Source organism: Balaenoptera acutorostrata, chromosome 9, assembly GCF_949987535.1.
Source record: "Balaenoptera acutorostrata chromosome 9, mBalAcu1.1, whole genome shotgun sequence".
Lineage (NCBI taxonomy): Eukaryota > Metazoa > Chordata > Mammalia > Artiodactyla > Balaenopteridae > Balaenoptera > Balaenoptera acutorostrata.
Genome location: NC_080072.1, coordinates 12,221,078 through 12,235,675, shown reverse-complemented (window position 1 = coordinate 12,235,675; position 14,598 = coordinate 12,221,078).

Below are 14,598 nucleotides of genomic sequence, written 5' to 3'. Positions count from 1 at the left end.
TATCAATTTTTCTTTCTTTGCTTTTTTTCTCTGCTAGGAGGGATGTGAAAGAAAGTGAAAGAAGAAAGAAAGTGAAGGAGCAGCTTTGGTCAGAGTGTATGTGGGGTGAAGGGGATAGGTAATAAATATGATAAGTAAATTTCATGTTATTTTAGAAGGTCTTAATTCCTCTGGAGAAAAGTAAGGCAGGGCAAGGAGAATAAAGAGTCTGCAATTTTAAGTGTCAAAGTTCAGTTCAAATGTCACTTCCTTGGAAATTATCTCCCCAGAATTTCTATCCTGGTGTGGAGGTGATGGATTACAGATATGACCTACCTCTCATGGTAACCTATACAATTCTTGAAGGCAGGAAATATGTGGATGTATCTATATGTGGATATGTGGATGTATCTATATGTGGCTGTGTGTGTGTGTATATGTGTGATTGTGCTTGCACGTGGGTGTGTAAGTTTCAGCCCTGGTCTCTGGAGCGCCTCCCACAGTGAAAAATGACAAAAAGGCTAAATGTGCAGGAGGTCGCCACCTGTCCCCTTCCTGGTCCCACCTTTATCAAAGGAGTTTCTTGCTGACCTTGTTCCTTTCTTTTCTTGCCAGGTCATTTTGAGACTCATGAAAAATGCTTGTGCATCAGATGCTAAGAATAATTGCCACAATTTCTCAGCTGCAGAGAACTGGCAAAGGTCATGCCAACCTGCAGACTATGCCAATGGCTTCTTTGGGCAATGCTACTGTCCTACTTCTTTTTCCCCTAAGGTTTCTCTTGTGTTAAAGATTAAAGGGAGAAACTTGATGAAGCACCTGACCCCTGGAGGGCAAACTGTGGCCACAGTGGGCCTTGTCTTTCCCTAGCTGAATAGGTTGGTTCCCCTACACCATCTCTGGGTTAAGTGTATGGGGGGAGCCCTGTATCTACAAAACATCTTTCTCCCAGGTCACAGCCGGGGAGGGTGGCAGAGCCTATGATTCATGACATTATCCCCACTGAGGAAACCGGATCCTGGAAGACTGGTGACTCCTCAAGACACAAGTCAGAACTAGTCAGAACTAGAATTCAGGCTCCTTCAACCATTGTTAGTGATGGCCCAACAGGGCAAATGCTTTTAGAAATGAGGATAGAAGAGAAACCTTTTCTATTCTTACATTAAAAGTGCCATTATCATGTAAGGAACCTCAGTATGAGCAATAACCTCTCCTTGGTGACCCAGGTCAGCCGTTGATTGGATACAACAGTGTTGGGGCAGAACTTACTAGCAGAGTCTTGTGCTGGAGCTAGAAGCCCACAGACAGAAGGCATTCCCCCACCCTGCCTGGGCTTGTGTGTGGGATGGACATACAGTAACCACATGTAGGAATCTGTGGAAAGGGAAGGAGGAAGAAAAGATAATCGTGAAATTAGAGTCTCTCCAGCTTCTTGTCTTCAGGTGGCTAAGTCATGATTATCTGTATCTATCGATAGATCTGTCAGTCTGTCTATAGATCTATCTATTGATCTATCTATATATTTTTTGGTGGGAGGGGTATAGAAAAACAGATGAGGAAGTGGAAACTCAGAGAGGTTAAGAGAATTACCCAGGATCACACAGCTAGTCAAGGATGATGGTGGGGATGGGACAGGGGACGGGGATAAGGACCCAGGCGTCTGGTTGCCCTGGGTAGTGCTGTTTTTCTACACCCTCAGCCTGAGATTTTAATCAGTGAAAGAGCAGAAGTTCATGAGCAAACAAAGAACAATGAACAAGGAGGAAAAGAGACTGTTCATGGAAAGGTGAAGTGGGTTTCAGGTGAGGAAATGGATTAGGTTGGTCTGGTCCACACCCAGTGCTGCTGAATCAAATTTTTTTCACTTGTCATGTGCATAATGGTTCCATTTAACATTAATCTTGCTGCCCAGCTGCTTCCAGCAATATCAAACTTTCCCTCTGTGGCCCAGCACCAGAAGTCTGCCACGGCTCCCCTTGATTAATTAGCAAAAATACCCAGCCTCATCACTTGTCACGCTGAATTATAAAACAGTTCCTTTTTGTAAGCTTGTTTCTTCGGCTAAACTCTGAACTTATTGCTGACCCCAGAACACACCAGGGATGATTTTACCTCAGGACCTTTGCACTTTCTGTTCCCTCTGCTAGAATGCTATTCCTCCAGATATCTGTATAACTTGCCCCCGTGATTCCTTCAAATCTTTGCTCAGATATCACCTTCTGATGAGCCCTTCCCTGCTCACACTATTTAAAATTACAAACAGCCTCCGTAACATCCTTTTCTGCTGTATTTTTCTGCATCACACTTATCACCATCTGACGTAATATGTTTTCCCTCACTCCACAATTGTGTCAGTTCATGAGGGCAGGGTTCTCTCCTGTGTCCTCAGTGCCTAAAACAGTCCCTGGCATATTGTAAGTACCCAGTAAATATTTGTGGACTAAATGACCAGTGGATTTATCACAGTTCCTGGCATCTAACAGAGGCTCAATGTCTATGGAATGAAAGACAACAAACCTTTGTTTCTGCCAAGGGTTCTATTTAAAAGTATCCTGATCATTTCCTACTACCTCCTGTGCTTTCATGACTCCATGATCCCTTTTGTGAAAGGTCTGCTTGGGCTGGTTGTTTGCTCCTGCGACGCCCTCTCAGCTCTCTTTTGAAATACGCTAACTGCTTATTAATGTCTCTTTTTTTTCCCAGCGGACCTTAACTGTTTCAATAGGGCAGAACCCGTGTGACCCTTGCTCGCACTGCTGTTTCCTGCGCTTCCCATGCACTCCTAACTCTTGGTAGACAGTAAATGAGTATTTGTTGACTGAAGGGGCCAGGTATTGTTAGCAGTGCCAAGGAGAGATTAAAATATGTTCCTTGACCTCAGGCAGCCGAGTGAGTCATGCTTTAGGGAAATCCCCTCCCCTCAAGTGCCTCAGTACATAGATCTTTAAGGAAATTCCTTCATCTGAAGATTCAACATTTACAAAATTAGACACCTCCTGGTGTTCCAAGATTGCACATGGAGATTCTGCTGTTTATTCAGCACAGGAAAATTACACAACATTACCCAGATTTCTCTACATTTAAGAATCCTTCTCTTTAAGTCTCTCAACTTGCAGGAACGAGGCAGTGATGGTGATTCACCAAAAGGCCTGCTTGGGTTAACCAAATAACAATAAAAATAATAGTAATAATAATAATAGTTAATACTAAAATACTAAATTCATTAGTTCATTAGTTAATAAAAAACTACTAAATTTATTTATCCAAATAGATGGATCTGATTAAATGTATTAGGTACAGAGTCTAAGATTCTCAAACATTTTTGTTAGCATTTTATTGATTCCCATGATTTTTGTTTTAAGCTACTCTCTCTTTTTTTTTTTTTTAACATCTTTATTGGAGTATAATTGCTTTACAATGGTGTGTTAGTTTCTGCTGTATAACAAAGTGAATCAGCTATACATATACATATATCGCCATACCCCTCCCTCTTGTGTCTCCCTCCCACCCTCCCTATCCCACACCTCTAGGTGATCACAAAGCACCCAGCTGATCTCCCTGTGCTATGCAGCTGCTTCCCACTAGCTTTCCATTTTACGTTTTGTAATGTATATATGTCAATGCCACTCTCTCACTTCGTTTCAGCTTACCCTTCCCCCTCCTGGTATCCTCAGGTCCATTCTCTATGTCTGCATCTTTATTCCTGTCCTGCCCCTAGGTTCTTCAGAACCATTTTTTTTTTTTTAGATTCCATATATATGTGTTAGCATGCAGTATTTGTTTTTCTCTTTCTGACTTACTACACTCTGTATGACAGACTCTAAGTCCATCCACCTCACTGCAAATAACTCAATTTGGTTTCTTTTTATGGCTGAGTAATATTCCATTGTATATATGTGCCACATCTTCTTTATCCATTCATCTGTCGATGGACACTTAGGTTGCTTCCATGTCCCGGCTATTATAAATAGAGCTGCAATGAATATTATGGTATATGAATCTTTTTGAATTATGGTTTTCCCAGGGTATATGCCCAGTAGTAGGATTGCTGGGTCATATGGTAGTTCTATTTTTAGATTTTTAAGGAACCTCCATACTGTTCTCCATAGTGGCTGTATCAATTTACATTCCCACCAACAGTGTAGGAGGTTTCCCTTTTCTCCACACTCTCTCCAACATATATTGTTTGTAGATTTTTTAATGATGGCCATTCTGACTGGTGTGAGGTGATATAAGGTACTCTCTTTCTTTTAAGGACTTTACTGGGTTGCTTATTACAGAAAATATGTTTTGTTGTAATAAAATGAAAAGACACATAAATATATGAAGTAAAAAGGGGAGAGTGGTTTCCTCTTTTCCCTCTGCCTCCCAAACTCATCACCCAGAGGTAACCTGTTACTTTTGTATGAATCTTTTTATGCTCATTAAACATTTACTTACTTATTTTAAACATTTACTTACTTATTTTAAATGATATTTCATATCATTTTCTGCAACTTACTAGTTTGCTTTACGTTATGAAAATCCTTGTAACTTGTTAATTGCAGTGTGCTTTCTTCTCATTCAAAAGCTGTATAAGGAGACAAGCAAATGCTAAAGGAACTTCTCTAGGCACGAAACAAAAGAGATGGAAAAGACCTACCATAACAAACCCAAAACAATTAAGAAAATAGTAATAGGAACATACATATCGATAACTACCTTAAATGTAAATGAATTAAATGCTCCCACCAAAAGACATAGACTGGCTGAATGGATACAAAAACAAGACTTGTATATATGCTATCTACAAGAGACCCATGTCAGACCTAGAGACACATACAGACTGAAAGTGAGGGGATGGAAAAAGATATTCCATGCAAATGGAGATCAGAAGAAAGCTGCAGTAGCAATTCTCGTATCAGACAAAATAGACTTTAAAATAAAGACTATTACAAGAGACAAAGAAGGACACTGCATAATGATCAAGGGATCTATCCAAGAAGAAGATATAACAATTGTAAATATTCCTGCACCCAACATAGGAGCACCTCAATACATAAGACAAACGCTAACAGCCATAAAACGGGAAATCGACAGTAACACAGTCATAGTAGGGGACTTTAACACCTCACTTACACCAATGGACAAATAATCCAAAATGAAAATAAATAAGGAAACACAAGCTTTAAATGATACATTAAACAAGATGGACTTAATTGAAATTTATAGGCCATTCCATCCAAAAACAACAGAATACACTTTCTTCTCAAGTGCTCATGGAACATTCTCCAGGATAGATCATATCTTGGGTCACAAACCAAGCCTTGGTGAATTTAAGAAAATTGAAATCGTATCAAGTATCTTTTCCGACCACAACGCTATGAGACTGGATATCAATTACAGGAAAAAAACTGTAAAAAATACAAACACACAGAGGCTAAATAATACACTACTAAATAACCAAGAGATCACTGAAGAAATCAAAGAGGAAATCAAAAAATACAACAAATGACAATGAAAACATGACCACCCAAAACCTATAGGATACAGCAAAAGCAGTTCAAAGAGGGAAGTTTATAGCAATACAATTCTACCTCAAGAAACAAGAAACATCTCAAACAAACAACTTAACCTTACACCTAAAGCAATTAAAGAAAGAAGAACAAAATAACCTTCAAAGTTAGCAGAAGGAAAGAAATCATAAAGATCAGATCAGAAATAAATGAAAAAGAAATGAAGGAAACAATAACAAAGACCAATAAAACTAAAAGCTGGTTCCTTGAGAAGATAAACAAAATTGATAGACCACTAGCCAGACTCATCAAGAAAAAAAGGGAGAAGACGCAAATCAATAGAATTAGAAGTGAAACAGGAGAAGTAACAACTGACACTGCAGAAATACAAAGGATCATGAGAGATTACTACACGCAACTATATGCCAATAAAATGGACAACCTGGAAGAAATGGACAAATTCTTAGAAAAGCACAACCTTCCGAGACTGAACCAGGAAGAATAGAAAATATAAACAAACCAATCACAAGCACTGAAATTGAAACTGTGATTAAAATATTCCAACAAACAAAAGCCAAGGACCTGATGGCTTCACAGGCAAATTCTAGCAAACATTTAGAGAAGAGCTAACACCTGTCCTTCTCAAACTCTTCCAAATATAGCACAGGGAGGAATACTCCCAAACTCATTCTACGAGGCCACCATCACCCTGATACCAAAATCAGACAAAGATGTCACAGAAAGAAGAAAACTACAGGCCAATATCACTGATGAACATAGATGCAAAAATCCTCAACAAAATACTAGCAAACAAAATCCAACAGCACATTAAAAGGATCATACACCCTGATCAAGTGGGGTTTATCCTAGGAATGGAAGGGTTCTGCAATATACGCAAATCAATCAATGTGATAAACCATATTAACAAATTGAAGGAGAAAAACCATATGATCATCTCAACAGATGCAGAAAAAGCTTTCAACAAAATTCAACACCCATTTATGATAAAAACTCTCCAGAAAGTAGGCATAGAGGGAACTTGCCTCAACATAATAAAGGCCATATATGACAAACTCACAGCCAACATCATCCTCAATGGTGAAAAACTGAAACCATTTCCACTAAGATTAAGAACAAGACAAGGTTACCCACTCTCACAACTATTATTCAACATAGTTTTGGCAGTTTTAGCCACAGCAATCTGAGAAGAAAAAGAAATAAAAGGAATCCAAACTGGAAAAGAAGTTAAACTGTCACTGTTTGCAGATGACATGATACTATACATAGAGAATCCTAAAGATGCTACCAGAAAACTACTAAAGCTAATCAATGAATTTGGTAAACTAGAAGGATACAAAATTAATACACAGAAATCTCTTGCATTCCTATACACTAATGATGAAAAATCTGAAAGAGAAATTAAGGAAACACTCCCATTTACCTTTGTAACAAAAAGAATAAAATACTTTGGAATAAACCTACCTAAGAAGACAAAAGACCTGTATGCAGAAAACTATAAGACACTGATGAAAGGAATTAAAGATGATACAAACAGGTGGAGAGATATACCATGTTCTTGGATTGGAAGAATCAGCGTTGTGAAAATGACTATACTCCCCAAAGCAATCTACAGATTCAACGCAATCCATAGCAAACCACCAATCGCATTTTTTACAGAACTAGAAAAAAAATTTCACAGTTTGTATGGAAACACAAAAGACCCCGAATAGCCAAAGTAATCTTGAGAAAGAAAAGTGGATCTGGAGGAATCAGGCTCCCTGACTTCAGACTATACTACAAAGCTACAGTAAAGAAGACAGTATGGTACTGTCACAAAAACAGAAATATAGATCAATGGAACAGGATTGAAAGCCCAGAGATAAACCCACGCACATATGGTCACCTTATCTTTTTTAAAAAATTAATTTATTTTATATTATTATTTGTTTTTGGCTGCAATGGGTCTTTGTTGCTTTCTCTAGTTGCGGCAAGCGGGGGCTACTCTTCGTTGTGGTGCACAGGCTTCTCATTGCAGTGGCTTCTCTTGTTGCGGAGCATGGTCTCTAGGCACGTGGGCTTCAGTAGTCATGGCACACGGGCTCAGTAGTTTTGGCGCACGGGCTTAGTTGCTCCATGACATGTGGGATCTTCCTGGACCATGGCTCAAACCTGTTTCCCCTGCATTCTCAGGCAGATTCTTAACCACTGTGCCACCAGGGAAGCCCTGGTCACCTTATCTTTGATAAAGGAGGCAAGAATATACAGTGGAGAAAAGACAGCCTCTTCAATAAGTGGTGCTGGGAAAACTGGACAGCTACATGTAAAAGAATGAAATTAGAACACTCCCTAACACCATACACAAAAATAAACTCAAAATGGATTAAAGACCTAAGTGTAAGGACAGACACTATAAAACTCTTAGAGGAAAACATAGGCAGAACACTTTATGACATAAATCACAGCAAGATTCTTTTTGACCCACTTCCTAGAGAAATAGAAATAAAAACAAAAATAAACAAATGGTACCTAATGAAACTTAACATCTTTTGCACAGCAAAGGAAACCATAAACAAGAAGAAAAGACAACACTCAGAATGGGAGAAAATATTTGCAAATGAAGCAACTGACAAACGATGAATCTCCAAAATATACCAGCAGCTCATGCAGCTCATTATCAAAAAAACAAACAACCAAGTCCAAAAAAAGACAGAAGACCTAAATAGACATTTCTCCAAAGAAAATATACAGATTGCCAAGAAACACATGAAAGGATGTTCAACATCACTAAACATTAGAGAAATGCAAATCAAAAGTACAGTGAGGTATCACCTCACACAGGTCAGAATGGCCATCATCAAAAAATCTACAAACAATAAATGTTGGAGAGGGTGTGGAGAAAAGGGAACCCTCTTGCATTGTTGGTGGGAATGTAAATTGGTACAGCCACTATGGAGAACAGTATGGAGTTCCTTAAAAAACTAAAAATAGAACTACCATACGACCCAGCCATCCCACTACTGGACATATACCCTCAGAAAACCATAATTCAAAAAGAGTCATGTACCACAATGCTCATTGCAGCTCTCTTTACAATAGCCAGGACATGGAAGCAACCTAAGTGTCCATCGGCAGATGAATGGATAAAGAAGATGTGGTACATATATACAGTGGAATATTACTCAGTCATAAAAGGAAACCAAATTGAGTTATTTGTAGTGAGGTGGATGGACCTAGAGACTGTCATACAAAGTGAAGTAAGAAAGAGGAAAACAAATACCATATGCTAACATATATATATGGAAGTTACCAGGAGTAACTACTATCTTGCATTTGTCGTTAACATTCCCATACCTGCTTTTCTATTTTTACTACATATTTATGTCATTATAATAACCCACAATTTATTTGTATTTATTTTAAAACTTCACATCTAAGCTGCCCTAATGTTCATAATGTTCACATCTCTAGCAATTTGTTCAGTACAATGGTTTTGAGATTTATCCATATTGATATACATAACTCCTGGCCATATTTAATTTTTTGTCACTGTGATACGTACGAACTGTTCTTTCTCATAATTTAAAATTACCTCTACAAACTGTGTTTTTCTCATTTCTCTCTCCTAATGGCATTTATTTGTTTTGTTTTCTGTCTGTTTTTTAGTTGAAAGACTGGCAATGTTTTCTGTTGTACTGATCATTTTAAAGAGCCAGCTCCTGGTTTTATTTATCGGGTCCATTAAAAAATTTGTCTTATATATTGATACTCTCTACTTTTGCTGTATTTATTTATTTATTTTTAACTTTCTTCTAGATTCTTTCGGCTGTGTGTGCATATGTATGTGTGTGTGTGTGTTAGTATTTGCTTGCAACATGCTTCATTTATTTTAGTTGCCCACATAGTCTAATAAATGCATTTACAAATATAGTTTTTCCCTTTTACCATTGTTGGTACAATTCACAGGTTTTAATATATACTTATCAGTGTCAGTTATTTCTAAATAGTTTGAAGTTTGAAGATGAGTTCCACTTTATCTTGAGTGTAAATAAACAGGCTATTTCAATGTGTCAGAACGGTCAATATTCTTTTTTGCTGGACTTTTGTTAATTTCTGTGGTCCTTACATTGTGGTCAGAGAATGTGTCTTGTATGATTAATTCATATTTGAATGACAGTTTGGTTGGGAATTGAATTCTAGACTCAAAATAATTTTATCTGAAATTTGTAGACATTTTTCTTTTCTTTGACTTCTGGTATTCATTAGAGTAGATGCAAAATTTGATGGCAGTCTACTTCTTGGTCCCATATAGATCCCTTGTCTTTTTCTTTTTTTTTTATCCTCCATTAATATGTAATGTATTCATTTTATCCTTGCATCTAGAAGCATGTCTAATTTTCAATGTTGGTGTCAAGATCTTGGTGAGCTCTTTGGATCTGAAAGCTTAAGATACTTTTTCAAGCAAAAGGAAATTCCCTTCCATTATTTTTTAAATTTTATCATCCTCTTTGTTTATTCTTCTTGAGCTTTTATTAAACAGATATTTATTTTTTGTGTGTGTCTCTTAACTTTGGTTCATGATTCTTGTCCCTGCTGCTGGCATTTCTAATAGTTTTATAATTTACAGTTTCAATACCAGGGTGCAACAAAAATAACTTCCTAATATTTCATTATAACTGAACTCATTTTTTCCACTGAAGGCAAAAAAAAAGATGATTTCTTTCCAATCGAAGCCCCTCAGTCACTTTCAGTTGTAAACATGGCCCATTCAGGATTTAAACTCAGTCAGTTCAAAATTCTCTCTCTTCTTTATTCCCTTCTTCCCACCTGGCAGGGATCCAAGTTCCCAGGGTTTTTATGTATCGTCCTGGCACTGGGGGTAGGATATTTAGTACAACGAATTCCTCTGTTCTCACTCTCTTCTGTGCAGAGGGAGCTGGTGCTTCCTGGTTCTTATTGCCATGTGCTTGTATCCACTGCTGCCCGTGGCCAAGCCTTGGCTTCTCTCTTAAGAGATGTATATTCTGCATTCTCTTTGTATGGTTCTAAAGTGCCTTTGGTTTTCTAACAGTTGTTTCATAATTGATGAATACATCATCAGTTTTTTTATACTGAAGTGTCAGGATTCTGTGAAGTCACTCTTGGTCCCTCTGCCTCCATCAACCATTGCTGGCATGTTGTTCTGCTGCCATGTTGGATATAGAAAATCCCTAGAAGCCTTGCCATTACCCTAGGAAGTGAGGCACAGGTATCTTCTCTTCCAGATTCTTCTACAAAATGAGGTGGTGACTTTTATCACCTATAGTGACCCTCTCTGGGACTCATCTGGGGTTGGAGGGTATTGGGGCCTGGGGCCCTTCTTAAAGATCCAGACAACATCTATAATCTAATCAGGATATACTCTGAGTTTATTCTCCTTTGCTTACTGATAATATCTTTGTTTTGTGCTGGTTCTCAGCCTATTGATAGTAATGCTATCCCTAGAAATGCCTGGGGGCCCAGTGAATTTCCCACTGATGTTCCCCTTTGCAAACAATTGTTACAACTGGACAAACCCTTGTGGTTCTTATTATGATGGCAAGACACCCTCTAGCAATAACCATTAGGAAACTTTGAGGACAAAAACAGTCTATTATTTACAAGCCCTGGAGTGTACAAGGCATGCCAGAGGGCACACAGCGAAGCCTCCAGTAGAGACAGAGAGAGAGCTTGAGCACAGGCCTGGGGATCTGCTTTTATTGAGGTTGAGGGTGGGGGTCTAGGGTTTCCCTGGATTGCTCTTTATTAGTGAATTTGAAACATAATAGTGGGAATTTAAAGCATGGGAAGAGAGAAAAAAGATATAGAGGAAAAAACATCAGCCCAAATGACCACATCAACATTTAGAATCTCTAAAACAAAGGAGGCTCATGAGGTGGGGGGGCAATGTATTTATTCCAGATAGCCTTCATTGTAGTATTCAAGCTGATTCATCTTTGAAGTAGATCCCTCAGCAATCAAAGCTTAAAGTCAGATACTTGCATTACAAAAAGAAAAGCCAACTGTCAGAGCTTACATTACAGTCTTTTTTCCCTTTTAAGTAAGAAAATGACTATCATAGTGTGAATTTTAGGCACATGGTATAAACTCTCTGCTTCCTGACTTCCAGGATTGCTCTTTACATTAAAAGATCCATCTTGAGGAATTCCAAGGAAAACATTTTTTTTTAACACAGTCTTTCTTACAATTAAAAGCTTTAATGTCAAGACTATTTTTTCTTTAATGTATTTTAAAAAATCTATTTTTAGACATTCAATTGGTTCCTTTAGTTCAGGATGTATCAGGCCCATTCCTGAAGGGAAAGTGCATGACAAGTAATCACTGCTTCCTGAATCATGGAGGTAAAACAGGGCTATAAGGAACACAAGGTATTGGATGGTGGTGCTAGCCTGAAAAAAATAGACTGCCAAATATTTCTCCAGCAAAGGTGGATTTATTTGGGATCAGCAGAGAATTGCAATTCGGGGTCTGCAACCATGGTGAGTGTGTGCAAGTTCCCACATGATGAGGAGAATGCTTTTATACAGGGGAAGAGGGAGTTGGGAGGGTTATAGTAAACAAAGAGTCCATGACTTTTCATTGGCTGAGTCCTTGCTAGGAAAGAAGAGGGGTCTTTATTCTTCCTGTTGGGCTCTGCTATTGTTACAGGATGTGAGAGCTCCCCCTTCTGGTCTCCCAACTCTATTTAATTGAAGTTTCTGTTTATTAATTTTTTTCCTTTCCCCCTTTAGATCAAGGTCTTTCTCTGAAAATATCACTAATCAAGAGTCAGGTTTTCTAGTTTCAGAGGCTTCCCACCCCACCCCCCCAATGTCAGGAAAGATCTTTCCTGGGTTTAGTATCTCATGTTGGAGGGAAAATGCACAGATTGGAAATCTATTAAGGTTACATTTGAGTAACAAGAAGGGGTAGGAGGGAGAACTCTCAGGTACTTTTTTTTTCTTATAAACTTATTTATTTATATTTTTGGCTGCGTTGGGTCTTCATTGCTGCGAGCGGGCTTTCTCTAGTTGCGGCGAGTGGGGGCTACTCTTCGTTGCGGTGCGAGGACTTCTCATTGCTGTGACTTCTCTTGTTGCGGAGCACAGGCTCTAGGCAGGCAGGCTTCAGTAGTTGTGGCTCATGGGCTCTAGAGCACAGGCTCAGTAGTTGTGGTGCACAGGCTTAGTTGCTCCGCGGCATGTGGGATCTTCCCGGACCAGGGCTCAAACCCGTGTCCCCTGCATTGGCAGGTACTTTTTATCTGAAGTTTATGTGTTATCAAGATCATAGACATGGGAGATCATCTGAAGCATTATGTCATCATCAAAGTTTTGGCAAGAAACTTCCAACAGGCCTGGTCTGGATATCATGGGAAAGCTGTCTCATCAGATGTTGATCTGCTTCAATTCCAGAAAATCTTTACTTTTAGGTCACCAGATGATATGCAGGTCCAGTCAGTGTTTGGTGCTTTCTTTAGGTATGTCACATGAATCCCAGGGTCAGTTCCTTGGAGCTTGGTGACACAAGCGTTGGTTAGCAGTGCCTGATAGGGGCCTTTCCAATGAGGTTGAAGAGAACTCTTCTGGAGGTGTCTTCTACAGTAGACAAAATCTCCAGGTTGCAAGGTGCGATGCTTAAGGTCTTTTTCTCCCAAGGTCGCATTGTAAAAAATTGCTCTACCAAAACATAGTTATTTTTAATAGAAGCAATTAGGCCTTTGCCATAATAGACTATCACTCCTTTTATCTGTTGTGGGTCAAAAGAATCAGGAGCCAAGTACATTGGGCATCCCATGGCTATCTCAAAGGGTGAGAGTTTATGAGTTCCTAAAGAGGTAGATATAAGATTTAGAAGGACCAACAGCAACGCTTTTGGCCAAGGAATTTGGAGGGCCTCTACAAATTTTGCCAACTGAGTCTTAATAATGCCATTTGTGTGTTCACCTAAACCAGAGGATTGAGAGTGGTGAAGTGAAAATGTTGTAAAACTGACCAAACAGCACAGACTTTTAAGGCACTTGGCTACTATCATGGGTTCCTCAATCACTGTGAAGTTCAAGAGGAGTTCACCATGTAGAGATGATCTTTTCCAAAAAGAACTTTAGCCACAGAAGAGACGGTAGCTTGTCTGCAATGAAAAGCTTCTGTTCAGTGTGAAAACATGCAGACCATGTCTAAAACATATTTATATCTATTACTCAGAGGAAGTTGTATGAAATCCATTTGCCAGAACTTGAATGGTCTGTTAGGAGGTTAAAAAAGTCCAGAAGCAGTATGAACAGGCTTCCTGGGTTGTACTTTGGACAAGTGGGACAAGTGAGGTAAACACTATGGGGGCTTTGCTAATATTTCCCCACTGATGCTGATTCATGAAGACTATCATTTTGTCAGTAGGCCAGTGGTTTAATGCATGTACAGTGGTGAGGATTGGGAACTTTAGTGTCCGGTAGGACTTGGTTGTTATTTGGTCTAAACCACAGCTTTCTCTTTTTATCAAACCAACAATTGTTAAATTTCCAGTTTTGTTTTTCCTTTTTCGAGGCCAATTTTTGAGCATCTCTAGCCAGTTTTTCTAAATTATCATTTTGCGGAATAACTCTTTTGACCATGATGGAGTTTGGCTCCTATTGGTCCCTTTAAATGTAGCATTCCTTGTTGAAATAGCAGCTCACTTCCAGAGAGTCGAGTTTAGAATGCCCCAGAATCTTAATAATAGCTAAAGTGGCAGGTAAAAACATTGCATTCAATAATTCCTGAACATAGGGGCCAAGTTTAATTGTATTTCCACTGGAAGTAAGGAAGCCATGTTGCTTCCACAACATTCCAAAATCATGAGCTACTCTGAAAGTATATTTACTGTCAATATAAATATTGGCAGTTTTGTCCTTGGCTAAAGTACAGGTCTGTATAAGAGCATATAATTTGGTCTGTTGGGCTGAAGTAGCCATAGATAAAGATGCTGCTTCAACAATATCAAAAAGATTTGTAATAGCATATCCAGCACAATATTTGCTGTTGTCACCTTTGAAATAAGAACCATCAGTGAACCATGGGAAGTCAGTGTTACTCCATGGAATTTCCTGTAGCTCATCATGAGGAGTCAGGAG